This window comes from Eubalaena glacialis, chromosome 10, assembly GCF_028564815.1.
Source record: "Eubalaena glacialis isolate mEubGla1 chromosome 10, mEubGla1.1.hap2.+ XY, whole genome shotgun sequence".
Classification (NCBI taxonomy): Eukaryota; Metazoa; Chordata; class Mammalia; order Artiodactyla; family Balaenidae; genus Eubalaena; species Eubalaena glacialis.
In genome coordinates, this window is record NC_083725.1 from 8,622,485 (window position 1) to 8,637,816 (window position 15,332).

At 51.2% G+C, this 15,332-nt stretch overlaps 1 protein-coding gene across 5 annotated transcripts in view; it reads right to left on the minus strand.

Annotated features, from left to right (window-relative positions):
- PKNOX2 (PBX/knotted 1 homeobox 2) overlaps positions 1–15,332 on the minus strand; it is a 258,254-nt gene that overhangs the window by 90,278 nt on the left and 152,644 nt on the right. For 3 of the 5 annotated variants that reach the window (XM_061203225.1, XM_061203222.1, XM_061203223.1), the window contains exon 3: positions 3,816–3,924. The exons of the other annotated variants lie outside the window; for them this stretch is intronic. The gene's annotated coding sequence lies outside the window, so the exon portion shown is untranslated. The remainder of the gene's footprint in view (positions 1–3,815; positions 3,925–15,332) is intronic. 5 annotated transcript variants of the gene reach the window in all.

The window sequence follows — 15,332 nt, forward strand, 5'->3', positions numbered from 1 at the left end:
TTTTTAATATTTGGATGTTACATTTGAATTTTTTTTTTTTAATTTTATTTATTTATTTTTGGCTGTGTTGGGTCTTCGTTTCTGTGCAAGGGCTTTCTCTAGTTGTGGCAAGCGGGGGCCTCTCACTATCGTGGCCTCTCTTGTTGTGGAGCACAGGCTCCAGACGCGCAGGCTCAGTAATTGTGGCTCACGGGCCCAGTTGCTCCGCGGCATGTGGGATCTTCCCAGACCAGGGCTCGAACCTGTGTCCCCTGCATTGGCAGGCAGATTCTCAACTGCTGCGCCACCAGGGAAGCCCCAACAAGGCAAGTTTTTAGAACAGTATTGAAAACATAATATTTAACTGTGTTCAACTAAACACCCAAACCAATAAGATGCAGTCCCTGTCCTCAAGGAAGCCCTGTCTGCAGCCCCTCTCTGTGTCCTCTGCCCTTCACCAAGCGGCCCGCTTCTGGATCGTCTCCCTCGCTCAGATTATTGCGAGATGCAGGTCTCTTTCTGTCCTAGGGAAGAGCTGCTTTCTGTACGTTTCAAAGTCACGAACGCATGTCCTTGACTACAAGTCATCAGTCCAAAGACTGGCCTGGATGAATCCGCCCAGGAGAGGAAAGCTTCACACACAAGTAACCGGTGGGGGGAAAGCCAAGTGGGGAAGGAAAATTTGAAAATGACAGATGCCGAGGCTAAAAGGCACCTCACACTGCTCTGGTCCACCTCCCTCACTCACAGATAAACACACGTGGGGCCTGATGGAAGGTCGCGCTATTGAATTAGCGCCCAGAAGAGGGAGAGCTGGGCTTGCTACCAGCCAGAGGCAGGAAGGGAGCCTGTGAGATGCTGAAGGCTGGAGTGGAGGCCTGATGCCAGGGCCCCGCAGAGAAGCCCACCGAGAGGCGGCAGGGGTGTGTAGGGCTGGGGTCCACGTCAGGAGCTGCTCAGAGAGCAGGTGGCTTGGGCTGGATCATCCTTCCTTAGTGTCCACGGAAGCTGGAAAGAAGCAGCTTCAGTGTGGGCAGGCGGGAGCACAGTGGGGAGGGGCTGGGAGCGGAGCTGAGGTTTTCTGAGCGTCCACCAGGTGCCAGGCTCACGTGAGGTGCCATCCGGCAGTTACAGCCTTTCCCCCTCACACAAGCCCTGTGAGGTAAACGTGATTATCCCAGTTACATCAAGACAGTGACGGTTAGAAAACTTAAGTCATGTAACTTGCCCCAGATCCCACAGCCAGCAAATGGCAGAGCTAGAATCTGAGTCTGGGCTGGTCTGTTCCAAAGTCCCTGCTCAAGGAATCAGAGGGCATCAATAAATATGTGGTAACCAATTGATGAGAGAAGTGTCTTTCCCAAACGGGGATACAGCTAATCCTTTTTCCTTCCAGAATCCTGCGTATGGACTCAGCCCCTCTACCCAATCCAAGAATATCCAGGCACATCTGCTGGCTCTGGGGGACTAGGGTTTACTGGCCCAACAGGACCCTGAAAATGCCCACCTCGGAGGGGAACAGGATTGGGGCTCGACTTCTCCCAGCTCTGAGCCCTGACGTTGCCGCCGAGGACACGGAGCCTGCTGTGTCGGGCGTGGAGGGAGATGGGCTGGGACAGACCACGAGCACCGTGGGGAGGAGAGAAGCCGGAAGCCTGGATCCTTGGTTTCTGGTGCTCAGCTCCGTCCCTGCCCTCCGCCAACCCCAAGGGCACCCTCATCGCTCTCGCCCCCCCCTCAGATGCAGTCCTTACTCCCCCCACATCTCCCTAGGCACCTCCACCCCCACTGAGCCTCTGACTTCCGGGGGGAGGCAGGCAGGCCCAGGAGAGTATGTATGTCAGTTAGGGGTTGTCGTTGACACGTGGAGATCATTAACGAGGCTTATTTTTAAATTGTAATTGCAAAATGTAAATGCTTCCCAAACTGATGTGTAATTGCTACCCACTCCACCCCAGCCCTTCCCCTCTGGTGCCAGCTTTGCAAGGAGAGAATTAGAAAATAAAAAGGGGGTGGATTATGTAAGCAAAATGATTTTAAAAAAAGAGAGCGAGAGAGCTAAGAATTTAAGTGAGACAGCTGGCGGCTCCCTGATTGCCACACTTCCAGCTTAGCTGCAAAAATTGTCCTTGTTGACTGTACCCACCCAAGCAACAGTGTCAACTGTACTGAGTCCCCAGAACAGACCAGACTGGCACTCCCTTGGCAAGATGGCTCAGTGGTCTGTGTGTGTGTGTGTGTGTGTGTGTGTGTGTGTGTGTGTGTTGGGGAGTGAGGGGGAAGATCAGGGTGATGTTTGACGTTGCCTCCATCTCACCCATAGAAGCCTTCCATTCTATGGAATGACACAACCCACAGCAGGACTTAGCAGTCCGTCAACCCACGTCCATCCTTCCCCAGATTCTACATATTCTCCTCCACGTAGGGAGGGCCGGGGGAACCTCCATTCTCCCGGGCATCTAGACTCCAGCATCCGCAGCATCAGCCTGGAGAGAAACAGGACTCTGCCTATTGAACTACCTCTGGAATAGGTACTTCGGCAGGAGGAAGCTCTTGCCAGACCCAGAGAAATAACTGGACTTGGGCAACAACACCCGTCCATGCTGGTTCACCAGGAATCTCTAACCCTTAACCTCCTTTTTCTCTTTTACCATCCGCCCCATCTCCGCCAAGCCCTCACCACAGCCACCGTCTGCAGTGAATTCCTTTCCACGTCACTGTGTGCACAGGCTCTGAAGATTGTTGAAAAGACTGTCCCCCAAGTGGGCATCACTCAACCCACACCTGGGGGGAAGCCCTGACCCCTGGGATATGCCCTCTTCTCTGACTTTCACCTCTAGGAGCCCCAGCGCGCTCCCCACCCCGTAACACACCTGAAACAGAGCTCCCCAAACAGCCAGAGGGCACAGGAGGGAGACGGCCATGTCTGGCCAGTTCTGCCACTGTCAGACAGGCGGTCCTCTTCAATATCCGTGGCTTTTCTAACTACCTGCCTCTCTCCCTCTCCTTCTCTTGAGAGAAACCCGCTTTTGTGAGGAATTTGGCAATGATTACTGTGCCCCCAAAACAAAGACCGGGGAACTAGAAGGTCATGGTGGCCCTAAGACATCAGGGAAACTTACAAAATCCCGGGCAGGGTCCTTTGGAGTTGGGGCCCCATCTCACCATAACAGATCCAGCCCTTATCATGGTATACTAGAAAGAAAAAAGGCTTGTTTTGGATAACTGGATTTCTAAATCCCTGCCTATACTGATACTTAGGTCTGTGAGATCGTGAAGTTACTTAAGGGGATTTAAAAAACCCTATCTGATAAGAGGATTAAGTGAGATTCTCTATTCAAAATGCTTTATACACTCTAAGGAACTATTTCTCATAGTTCATCACACACACTTGGGATACAGTTTCCTCCGTGTTCATGAAAAACACGTGGGGTACAGATTCTCGGTCTAAACCTGGACTCACAGATCAGGGTCTCTGGTGTGAGGTCCAGGAGCTGAGTTTTTCACGAACACCGCCTGGTGATAACACTTCCTCCAGAGGGTTGTACAAGTGTTACCTTCCTCGTGTGCGTAAGCAACAGCCATCCATCTGTAGCAACAACAGTTTATTGTTCATGGAATACGTAGAAGAAAAGAGAGGTATACAGGGACGAGGCACAGCCCTCGCCCCATCCTCCAGGAGCCGAGCAGAAAGAATACAGTGCTGTGCTTTCTGAGGTCACGTGTGAGCTAACTGTCAGCTAATGCTATGGGCTGGTTCTCGAGGTCTTCGGAAGAAAAGATAATCTGCCTGGAGGGTTTAACTTTGTGTTAAAGGACGGAGAAACATTTCTTACTGTTCGGGTGATCCCGGTGGCCTCTGGGATGGCCCTCAGGAGACTCACTCCCCTCTTCTCACTTCCAGCTGGGCCAGCAATTCTTCCTTGTTGGCTGGAGCCAGGGCACCTGTGAGAAAGGGCAGAGCAGCGCTCAGGAGGGGAGGCTCGAGGCGCAGGGAGCGAGGGGACGTGCTCTGTGCCCCGCTTCTCCCAGGCTGGCGGTAAAGGATTCTCCTTGTGCTCTACAGAGCTCCTACCACGCGACCATTCAGGCCCCTCTCCTCGCTGGCTGCTCAGACCCACCGGAGCTGTGTTAGATCCCAACGCTTGTCTCGGCGGGAAGCACCCTGTGGTCGCCGTCTGGTCTCCTGGCACCAGGCACACAGGCAGCTCCCTCTCCCGCAAGTGCGGGCAGGTCCCTGAGTGATCCTGGGTCCTAGGAAGCCACAGCTGGCTTCTTGCTTTAAAGTGTAGGGAACTCAGAGAAAGGGCAGCCGTTGCCACCTGCTCAGGTTGTGTGGATGAGTTTCAGATGCTCTCCCAGGGGTGGGGGAGGCTTCGGCTGGGAGTCTGGACGCTGATGGGGTGCAGGGAGGGAGGAAGAGTCAGGAGGGTGGTGGACCCAAAGCCGTGAAAAACAGCCTTGGCCTAAAGGGGGCTTCAGCTGCATGACTTAACTATTTACTTTTAGATTACAGGGGATTAATTTTGTTTCTCAATATTTGAAATGGACGAAGGTATCCAGAAGTGAGGTTGGTGGTCAGCTCCGGTATAAGGCCTGGCCTGACACTTCCCAAACATGGCAATTTCTCCTTCTGGATCGGGCTGCTAATTTGACTGCAACGAGGCTGTGCTTGGGTCCAGGAGGACGGGGTCGTGGGATGGGGGTGGAGGGGTGCTGCTGATACCTGGGCTGCGTTTTCAGGGCTGCCTCAGGGAGCACCTCCAGGCAAGAGCCCCAGCCCTACAACCAGAGGCAAATGCATCTTCAACATTCACAGTTCCTTCCTAGTTAACACCATCTTAGTCTCCCTGTAAAAACCACTCGCACCTCAGTAAAGGATGTGATTAGTGACCTGACAACAGGAGGAGCTAAGCAGTGGCCAGGCTGGGAGCTGCAGCGGGAAATGGAAACGCAGACATTTGCTTGAACAAGACCTTCCCGCTTCCCGGGCGCACACACCTGCGCTGCTGCGAGGCGAAGGTGGCAGAGACACAGCATCCAGGATCCCGAGGGGTGTATGGATTCCTGGCCGCGGGGCAGAGGAAGTGGGGGAGCCTGGAGACGGAATGAGCTGAGAGGAGCTCCGAGAGCAGGCAGGGCGGTTCATGAATTTCCACGAACAAAATCTCTCTGGGTTGAAACAAAACCCCCTTCGCCACCCTGGGCCCAGGTTCCTCCCAAGAGGAGATGACGGATATGAGACACACTCAAAGCGGCGGGAGGCTCAGGCCGCCCTGGCCATTGCCCGGAGAGGATGCTGTGAGCCCCAAGGTACCCCCGCAGCAGCCTGCTCCTATTTCACTGGCCTTGCCTGTGACTTCTGTGAGTGCCTCCCGGTTCTCTGCCCACCGCCCCCAGGCAGCAAACCTGGGGGACAAGCCCGCTTCCTCCCTCCCCGAGCCCCACCTTACTTCCTCCCCCATCACGTCCCCACTTCCCACCCTTTCCAGTCTAGTCCAGGCGGAAGGTGGTCTTCCGCCTTTCCACTTCCTGGGACACAACTAGAGAGGGCCCTCATCCATGGCGACGCCGGCCAAGCCCCCTCCAGCTTGTTAGCCGCCCCCAGACTGAGCTCCCCAGTCAGCCGGCTTCACCCTGCATCCACCCAGGGCCTCGTGCGTGCCAGGCAGTGCCCGGGATGGGTGCACGGCTGTGTCACTTCCTACTCCAGAATTTTCAGGGACTCTCTCCTTACAGGCACCTGCAGGTGTTCAGTCTGACCTGGCACTGCCCTAACTGCCTTCAGGGCACAGCTTCTACCCTTTATGCATAGGCTGTCTTCCCTCCATCCACACGCAACCCCAGACCTGCCCCATAACCTCCCACCGTTCTCACTGCCACAATTCTACATTTCTACCAGGCAAGACCCTCACCATTCTTCAGTGTCCAACCTGAACATTCTGGCTTTTGCCCTACAGCCAGATGTAATTCTACCTCCTCTGTGTTTCCAAGTTGCACGCTGTCTGTCATCCTCTGAAAGCTCTCGCCACGTTGTTTCATGCTGTGGTTGGTTATCTTACATTATCTCTCGTCTCTTTCCTCATGGGCAGAGTCCCTGTCTTCCTTCTCCATAATTTTTTAGTTTGCAAAGTACTTTCATACGTAATATCTTCTTTAACTCTTAAAACAATCTTTAGAGGGCGATATTTCAATATAATAACTTAATTTTTATTACCTTTACAAAATAATATATGCTTATTGCACAAAATAAAGAAGAGGGAGAAATTTTTTTTTTTTTTGGCCACGTGGTGTGGCTTGCGGGATCTTAGTTCCCTGATGAGGGATTGAACCCGGGCCCCGGCAGTGAAAGCGCCGAGTCCTAACCACTGGACCGCCAGGGAATTCCCAGAAATTTTCAAGTTAGTTGTGATCCTACCATACAAAGATAACCACAGATAATATGCGGAGTAAAACTCTTCTTTCTTCACAACAGTATCATTCTGTTTGCTCCGGAAGCAGCCTTTTATATTTAGCAACATACCATAAATGCCTTTGCATATAAGGGAAATATACACTATAATCTTAGTGACTATGTGGCATTCCATTTATGGATGTACTACGGTTACAACGGTCTATTATTTGTTGTTTAGATTATTTCCAGTTTTTGCTGTTATAAACAAATAATGCCCATTCTTGTAGCTGAGCTTTGCTCCAGATTTGATCATTGTTTTAGGAAAAGTTTCTAGATATGGCGTTGTCAGATCCAAAGGTCTATTCATTTTAAAGAATTTTAACGAAGTACTTGCAGAAGGTCACACCGATTTACATCGCATCTGCAGTTTATGAGAGGTGCCTTTTTCCCTGCTAGGTAGTTGATCCCATTTTATCGAGGTTGATAACAAGGCTTAGGAAAGTCAAGCACCGGGCCTGCCTAAGAAAACAGCCAGCGAGCAGCATGTCTTCCGACTCCAGACATTTCGCTCTTCCAACCTCCCTACTTCTCTTTGCTCTTATATTTCTTACAATCCAAAGAGAGAGGCTGCAGTATAAGTGCTAAGTAAATGCTGGGCTTCCCGAAGGACGAGGCAGAGGTGATGCGCCCTCAGTTGTGGGGTGAGCCACTTCTGGGGGCTCTGCCGAGCCTCGTGTCCCGGATGTCTGAGTCTTATTTTGGCAGATGACAGCTCTGTTCTTGGGTAGCTTTTTACTGTTCCCTCCTCCCTTCTTCTGGGCAGATGCAAATTGCTTCGATTTAGACTCCATGTATTAAGAACCTACCATGGGCTGGGGCCTGGGCATGCAAAGATGAGAAACACACACACACACAAGCTCTCCCTGCCTTTGAGGTGCTCACGGTCTAATGATAGGGACATAACTGTACCCTGTCACGTGTGACAACGCTGCTTCTGGCTGTTGGCCCTACCACCCCTCCTCTGCCAAAGCCCACGGTGCCAGGGTCGGGGGACAGGGCCCAGGTCAGGGCTGTGGAAGGAGGCAGCCCTGCCTGCCTGCTGTGTCCTGCAGCCCCTCCTTCTAACTGTGTCCTTTCTGGAGCTGAGGGGGCCGGAGCTTCCTCCCCATGTCCTGCTGCAGTGTCTGCTGTTCTGTCTTTCTGCTCCAGCTGTACCTCTGTCCCCTGCCCTCAACCCTAGATGGCACTGAGGAGTGCAGCCCCTCAGAGGGGAATCACACCCGTTTAGGGGAGAGAAGCCGACCTCCCCCCCAACTCAGAGACCAATAAATACGCAGTCAAGAGAGGAAGGATGGTCCTGGCAATGCCAGCGTGCCCTGCGCAGGGCACCGCTTCAGGGCTGCAATCTACATACATTTCCCCTTTCCCAGAACTGACAACCGCCTGGTTCCCACCAGCCTGGAGAAAGCTCCAAGGCAGAAATATAGCCTGTAATCTCTGTCCGTCACGGCCAGCTATTCCTCTGAGCATAACGAAGGCAACTCACAGGACAGAAGGCCCTGGGGAGAATGAAAGACAGTCTGGGGCGGGGGACAAGGAGACTGCCCACGGTCACGGCCACCCTCCCCCATGCTCGCCCACCTTGCCCCGAGGAGGGTCCTGAGTGCGCCTTTTTAGATCTTGCCAGAGAAAACCCAGCCCCCTCTGTTTTGTGGCCGTACAGAGGCTGGCAGGCAGCCGCGACACCGCTGCCCTAATCTTGAGCCTGGGCTGGGGCCCAATTAACAAGCAGCTGGACAGGCAGGGAGGTAGACAGAGAGACAGGGAGAGAGATGGATGGGAAGACATGGGCCCTGTGTGACCGATGGCCCAGATGCTTCAGGGACAAAGGAGGAAGCAGGACCTTCATCTTGAAGATAAAGTCCCTCTGTCCCCACAAGATCCCCAAGAAATGGAGTGTTCCCTCCTCTCCTCTTTAGCTCTGATCAGGCCCTTCCCTGCCTCCTCAAGGTCATTTTACTGGGGCACCCCTCTGACCTCTGACAGGTGGGCAGGCTTCCCTAGAGAACACCTCTGCCTGTTTAGCCAACCTGACTTACACTTTGCAGATGAATAGGACAGCACTGAGGAAAGAGCCTCTGGAATCTCTGTCAACCAAACCAAAGGCCTGCCCCAAACCAAAGGCCTGCCCCCTGTCCACTTTGGGGGAGTTTCCCCACCCTGGTATCCATCCCAGGAGCAAAAAACACCAAAGTCTGTGTCCTCATTGGCCATAGAGCCTTGAAAGAGTCCATGCTCACTCTGGAGACCCTCCCAGGGCCTATTCTTGCATAAGTGCAGCGATGGATGTGTGGTTTGCCTCCCAGGACCCTCAGGCATTTCCCCAAGGATATAGGCTCTTCCCACCTCCCTGCTGGGGTGGCTGGTTCCAGCTCTGCCACAGGTTTGCTCCGTGATGTTGCACAAAACCCTTCACCTCTGAATTCTGATGCATTGCCATCATCATCGATCTTCGTCATTGCTGTCTGTAAAGCAAGAGGCCGGACCTGACAATGTGACGCTGTTCTCTGACTGCTCTTGATCAGCTAATTGAACTCAATTGTCCCAGCAAAAGCCTCAGATTTCACCAGAGCAATAAGACCCATCTCAAAGAGACCAGATTCCAATCCTCTAGGAAGAGAGGGCCTCCTTGGAGGCTAAAATAGTTTACAGGCTTGTTTATACTGTTTCTCCCCTGCTCAAAAGTCTGTAATGACTTGCCAAGGCCTACAGAGACAAAATCCAAATTTCTTAGCCTCCTTTTTTGTCCTTCGTAATCAGCCTCAACCTACCTCTCTTACTTAATCCCCTGATCTTTCAAACCTGAGCCTTTTCTCCAGCCGTGCTAGGCTGCCCTGTCTCACAACCCAGCCATGTCTGGGTTCTCTGCCCCCCTTGCTCAGGCCATCATGCCCCCCTGGTGGGCCTTGTGCCCCCGCTTCCTCTCTGCTACCCAGGTCCTAGCCAACCCTCAAGTCCTACCTTTCTCTGAACTTCTGCAGTGGAATGAAGTCAAACTCTTGCTGCCCCATCCTATGACTGGCCCTGAATCTTACTCAGTTTTGTGAACTTCTGTTTTCCGTGTTAGTCTAAATCTCCTCAATGGCATCATAAGGGTTTGAGGACAAGACTGGTGTCTTCAATTTCTCTTCTGCCTCCATATATACTGAGGTTAGTAGTGTGCCCATGTAGATCATCAACAGGATCAGTCTTGTCACATGAAGGGCAACCACTACTAGAAAACACTAAACCAGATCAAGGCTTGACCAGTTCAGCTAGACTTTGCCTATTTAGTCATTATTACTCATTGTCAAAGGCATTACCATTCTCTATACTTCAGTGTGTCTCTGAATTGAAAGATTTGACCAAACCATGGGTTATTTCATATGCCTCTTACACTAATATTAATAAGTGAATGTGGAAGACATAGTACAGTGGGAAAAACTTGGAAGTCAGACAACCCTGGATTCAAATCTTAGATCCCCCTCTTCCTAGCTGTGTGACCACCCAACTCACAGGGTGTTTATAGGGATTTAGTGGTATTACATGAGACATATGATGTGCTCAGCGGATAACAAAGGACTCAGCACTGACACAGACAAAGCCTGTAATAAATGGTGACTATCATTGTTAAGACCATGACAGTAAGAATAGTTTGTTTAGATCTTGTCTGGCAAAATCATACTCATCCTTCAAGATTCAGCTCTGTAAAGTTTTCTCTCAATACTGCCCTACCCCACACAAGGCAAGTCATTCCCTCCTTTCTGCTCCCCTGATAACTGGGAATGTATCTCTTATAATAGGGGTCCCCAACCCCCGGGGCCTCGGACCGATACCGGTCCGCAGCCTGTTAGGAACTGGGACACACAGCAGGAGGCAAGCGGCAGGCAAGCAAGCAAAGCTTCATCTGCCGCTCTCCATCGCTCCCCATTGCTCCCATTACCGCTTGGACCATCCCCCCCGCACCCCAGTCCATGGAAAAATTGTCTTCCACGAAACCAGTCCCTGGTGACAAAAAGGTTGGGGACCACTGTCTTATAAGATAACGTCCAAAGTTCTTAGCTGTGAACTTCAGGCTGTATCTCACCAAATTATTATTATGTATCCCTACAGATGTCCCTCCCATTCAGCTCTGAGCTTCCTGAGCAAGGAGGTCCTCACCTTTATGCTTCCAGCTCTGGCCTAGCATCAGGCTCCATGTGTGTTTATTAAATGAGAGAAATGAACAGATGACCAGGAAGGCCAAGAACAGTCAAGAGACCTGGGCAGAATCTGACAGGACACAAATTAAAGCCTGGTGATAGGGAATCCATCATGGAAAGCAAGTGTCCCTTTAAATTCAACTAAGACCAGCCCCAAATCTAAAGTTGCTTAACTTTTCCAGCTGGATTAACTTTCCTGCGGAAGCCATCAGCCCCATCAGAAGCCCTTTGACTATCTCTGCAAAGCCCTGCCTGTCCACCCCTCCTTTCCCCTCGGCTGGGCTCCGTCCTCCTCCTGTGGCTCCCCGCCATTCCTTTCCCCAGCGGTCAGACCCTCCCGCTTCGAAGCCCCTGCTCCCTCACCCGACCGGGCTGCTGAAAGACCCTGGGTTCTAGGACAGCCTTCCCAATCCAGAAGCAGGAGAAGGTCAGTGCATCATGATACAAGCTAATCATTCTTTTTTTGCCCCCAGGCACAGTGAGCTACATTTTCCTCCTTTCCGTCTCCTCTGCCACGCCTCAGCTCAGCAACAGCCTCCTAATCCGTCTCCCTGAGGCCTACCCAATCCTCCACTCGGCTGCCCCAGGATGTTTCTAGCAGCTTAGAGCATCCTATGCACAATTCTCTTAGCACTTATCCTGCGAAAGTGTGATTATCTCTTTGCCTTCCCCACTAGATCAGATCATCCTAAACTGACTGTGTTTAGAGCTTAATGTGCATTTTGTACATATTAGGTGTTCAATAAATTTTGGTTGAAGAAAGGAGTAAATAAATGCATCCGTTCAGCAGAGGAGATGTGGAATGGACGGCACACAGCATGCTAATGTCTCTTACAAACAATTATATCGCCTGGTTTTTTATTTATCCTTGCCGCAGCCTTATAAAGGAGGTATTATTAGTCCTACTCCTTCTTTTTTTTTTTAGTCTTCCTCTTTTTTTTTTTTTAATACTTTTTGGCCACACCGTGCAGCATTCGGGATCTTAGTTACCGGACCAGGGATTGAACCCGAGCCCGCTGCCATGGAAGCGCGGAGTCCCAACCACTGGACCTCCAGGGAAGTCCCTAGTCCTAATTTTAAAAGGGGGAACTGAGGTTAGAAAAGCGACTTGCCCAAAGTCACAAAGCTGGTTAAGGCGTGAAGTGAAAGGGCAGAGTTCAAGGGTGGCCTCCTCCGCTCCCCTGCCCACCTGCCCACCTGCTTCCCCGCCGGGGCGGGGATACAAAGAGGCTGAGCTTTGTCTGCTCTGCCTCACTTGGGAAATAAACAAGAAGAATTCTTCTTCTCATCATTTGGTGAGTCCGTGACATTTCGTTTGACAAAGAATCTAGGAAAAGTCTCTCCTGGGACCAGTTTTGGGACTAGGCTGTGATAATATTGCTTTATTGAAAAAGGATGCTAGGAACTGAGCTCCGGATGGCCTTTTACATGGAGTAATTTATGCAGGAAATGAGAAACAATTTTTTTTAAAGAAACATACATTGATCTACACATGGTCACAAAGACAGAAGTGATGACAACACACACACACACACAAAACCCCAGAGACACTGTTACAGACAAGCAAAGGCATAAATTCCAGTTCTCGGTCACGACCATGGCCACACACCTCGTAAAATGCCAAAAGATTGCTAGTGTTGTCAGTTCAGAGCCCTGTGTACACGCCCACTTGCAAAACAGCCTGATGGCTGCGACTTCCCCTCGGTGTCTTTCGGGGAAATTGCGATGTTCCCCCACACATGTAAATTTCAGTCATTAAGGACCGCACAGGAAGCATGACATTGAAGAAATTAATCTCTCCGGTGCCTCCCTGCCCTTCTCAGGGCCCTGTTCCCTCCCGCAATGATCACACTGTGTCTGGAGAGGCTGCCAACCGGATGACCTGCGCCCCAGGCACAAGTCCCCACTCCGGATTCACACCGCCTGCCTCACTGAGGTTTCAGTCATAACCAGCAGCTGGAAGACAGCAAAGGAACCAGAACAAGGCCAGGAAATGAAACGTCTGTAAAATTCTCATTCAGATGTCTCTCAGAAATGAATCTCAGATATGGCAAGGATGGGAAAGGGATTTTATTTAAAATATCTTCCTCCCTAGGCTGCTTGTGAAGGGCTGGGATTTGAAAGGATATCTGAAAGTCAGGAATTCCCCTCCAGCCATGGTGATTTTGACCCAAGGCTGAGAGCTGAGAGCAGCGCCCAGGATCCCTGTTCTTGTGGGATCAGCAAGTGAGAGACTCAGAGAGGCCAGGAACCGCACTGGGAGCCAGGACACCTGGCTTCTGTCCATAACCCTCCTGTATGAGCTCAGGGTGTGACCCTGGGCACATCACCGCCTGGGCCTCAGTTTCTCCATCTGTAAAGTAAGAAGGTTAGGACTGAATGGTCACTTCTGCTGTGGTCTCATTAGGAGACCCCTTGCTCTGCCTTGGCCAGGTGCTAATGAGACTTTGCACACCTATACGTACGCACAATGGTTATGCATCCCAAAGCGTGTCCAGCCGCAGCCGTTAACATTTTGCTTGAGCTTGACAGCAACTTTGTAAAGTTGGTAGTACTGGAATCAACGTACACATTTTACAGATGGAATAATCAAAACTGAGACTTAAAGTGTCTTGGCCAAGGTCACAAAAAGAATCAGTATTCATTCAGATTACATGAAATTCAAATCTTCCCTTGGACATTACTCCCTATTAAAAGGGAAAAAATGTACAACATACCTTGGAAACGCTAAAGTTTGCTCTGGAAAATATTTGTTTCTATTCCCTAGGTTGGACTTGTTAAGTATAATAATAACTGTGATTTCAAAGCTTCTTCTGCCTTTTTGCATGGCTTAGGGTGGAGGCCAAGGGCAGATGTTCTTTCATTTAGGAAAAAGATTTAACATCTTCTGGCTATTAAGGAGGAAGCCAGGGCTACTCTGGGAGGGGAAAGATGAAAGAAAAGGGAACTCAGCTGTTATCCACTCATTCAACAAATGTTTATTGAGTGTCTGCTATGTGCCAGGAACTGTTCACAATTGTTAACAAAAAAGATAAAAATCTCAGCATTCAGTGGGTTTACATTCTGGTCTGGGTGGAGATGGGAGCAGTGGACACACAATAACAAGATAGTAAGGAAAATATACAGGGTCAGATAATAAGGGCAAAGGAGAAAAGGTAAATGAAAGGGAGCGGAGTATGAGGAATTGAAAGTTCCCCCACTAACTTCCTGGCGAATCTAGGCCAGAGCCTTACGAAGACGGAGGAGCATAAAACTCAGAGTGGAAGGGAGAAGCAAGAAGGTGTTGGTTGGGAGAACAGGTAAAAGGGTGGCAGGCCAGTCTGTGTAGGAGAAAACAGACGGTGAGAAATTCCTTCTGCGGGGATAGGAGAGGGATCTGAAGACCTTACCTCTTTATCTCCTGTGTCAAGTTTAAGGTGTTCTGCTCCCTGTCCTAGAGCCATACCCCCCTCTGGCATCTCCTGGGGCTGGGACCAGTGGCACCTGCCTTGGCCACAAAGTTTAAGGGGGCACCCCAAACGTCAGTAATGGGGATGAAAACAGGACCCGTAACTGTGCCCAGACTAGACAGACCAGAATTCAATGAGAAAGGAAGAATCAGTAATACTGATCCTCCCAGCGTTTAAAATGTTGATGTTTTGTTTATCATGCATTTTTGTCATCAATTTTCATGTCTAAAAAATATTGCATTAAAATATTATTTCTCCTGATTGCTGAGTTTTGGGGTGCCCCCTTACATGTTATGCCTGGGGTGAGTGAGCCTGGCAGGCCTAGCCACCACAGCAGTAAAAATGTACCCACGCAGCAGCTTTGTTATGGGAAAGAAAGAGAAGGGGCCCCACCCACAGTGGGGAGAGCTGGGCAGGGAGGGCCAAGGAGGCCGCACGCCCAGGATGGAGGGAGGAAGGGGAGCCGCTGCTCCCTGGCAGGACCCTGAAGCAAGACAAGAGCAAGAGAACCTAAACACCCTTCCTCTCTGGGACTCCTGGGAAGCTGGACCTTCTGCAACATGGGAGGAGACCTCCAGTTGTTCTTTAGGGATATTCACAGGAAAGGTGGGCTTGGGGGACACATGGGTGGTGGCAGATGGCTAACTGCTCCCTCTTCCAGCTCTGCAGCCAAGGGTCCGCCGTGATAATTAAACCGAGAAGCCACCGGAGTCCATCCATTGGGAGTTCTGGGGGCAGAGCTGCTGGGCAGCCCCTGGGCCCTGCCGGGATGGGACCCTGACCAGTAGCCCTGCGCAGTCGGAAGGGGAGGGGAGGGCGGTCTCTAACTGCCTTTGCTCCCTGGGAAAGGAGAGGGTAGCACCTTGTCACAGTGTCTGCCCAAGAGAGCATGAGCCCCCTGAGGATAGGGAGTGGGAGGGGCGCATGTCCAGAACAAAAGGGAAGGTTCTACAGGAGGCGGCCAGTGTCCGGGCACATCAGCACTCCAGCTCCGCAGACCTGCCTCAAAGGGCGGCGCCGGGCCCCAGCCAGTCTGCTTTCTTCGCTGCTCCCTGCTTCTCTCCAGTGCCCTCCAAACCCTAGGACCTTAGATGAGTCATGCCTGTGTTCAAAAATACTGCTATCATTAACATAAATAAGTCAGGGATTTGAGACCTCTCACGATATGGCCCCTACCGAACATTCCAGGCCTATGTCTCATAACTCTCCTTCACGACCTCTAGGTCAGGGGCTGGCAAATGATACCCAAGTCAAATCCCTAGGCTGCCT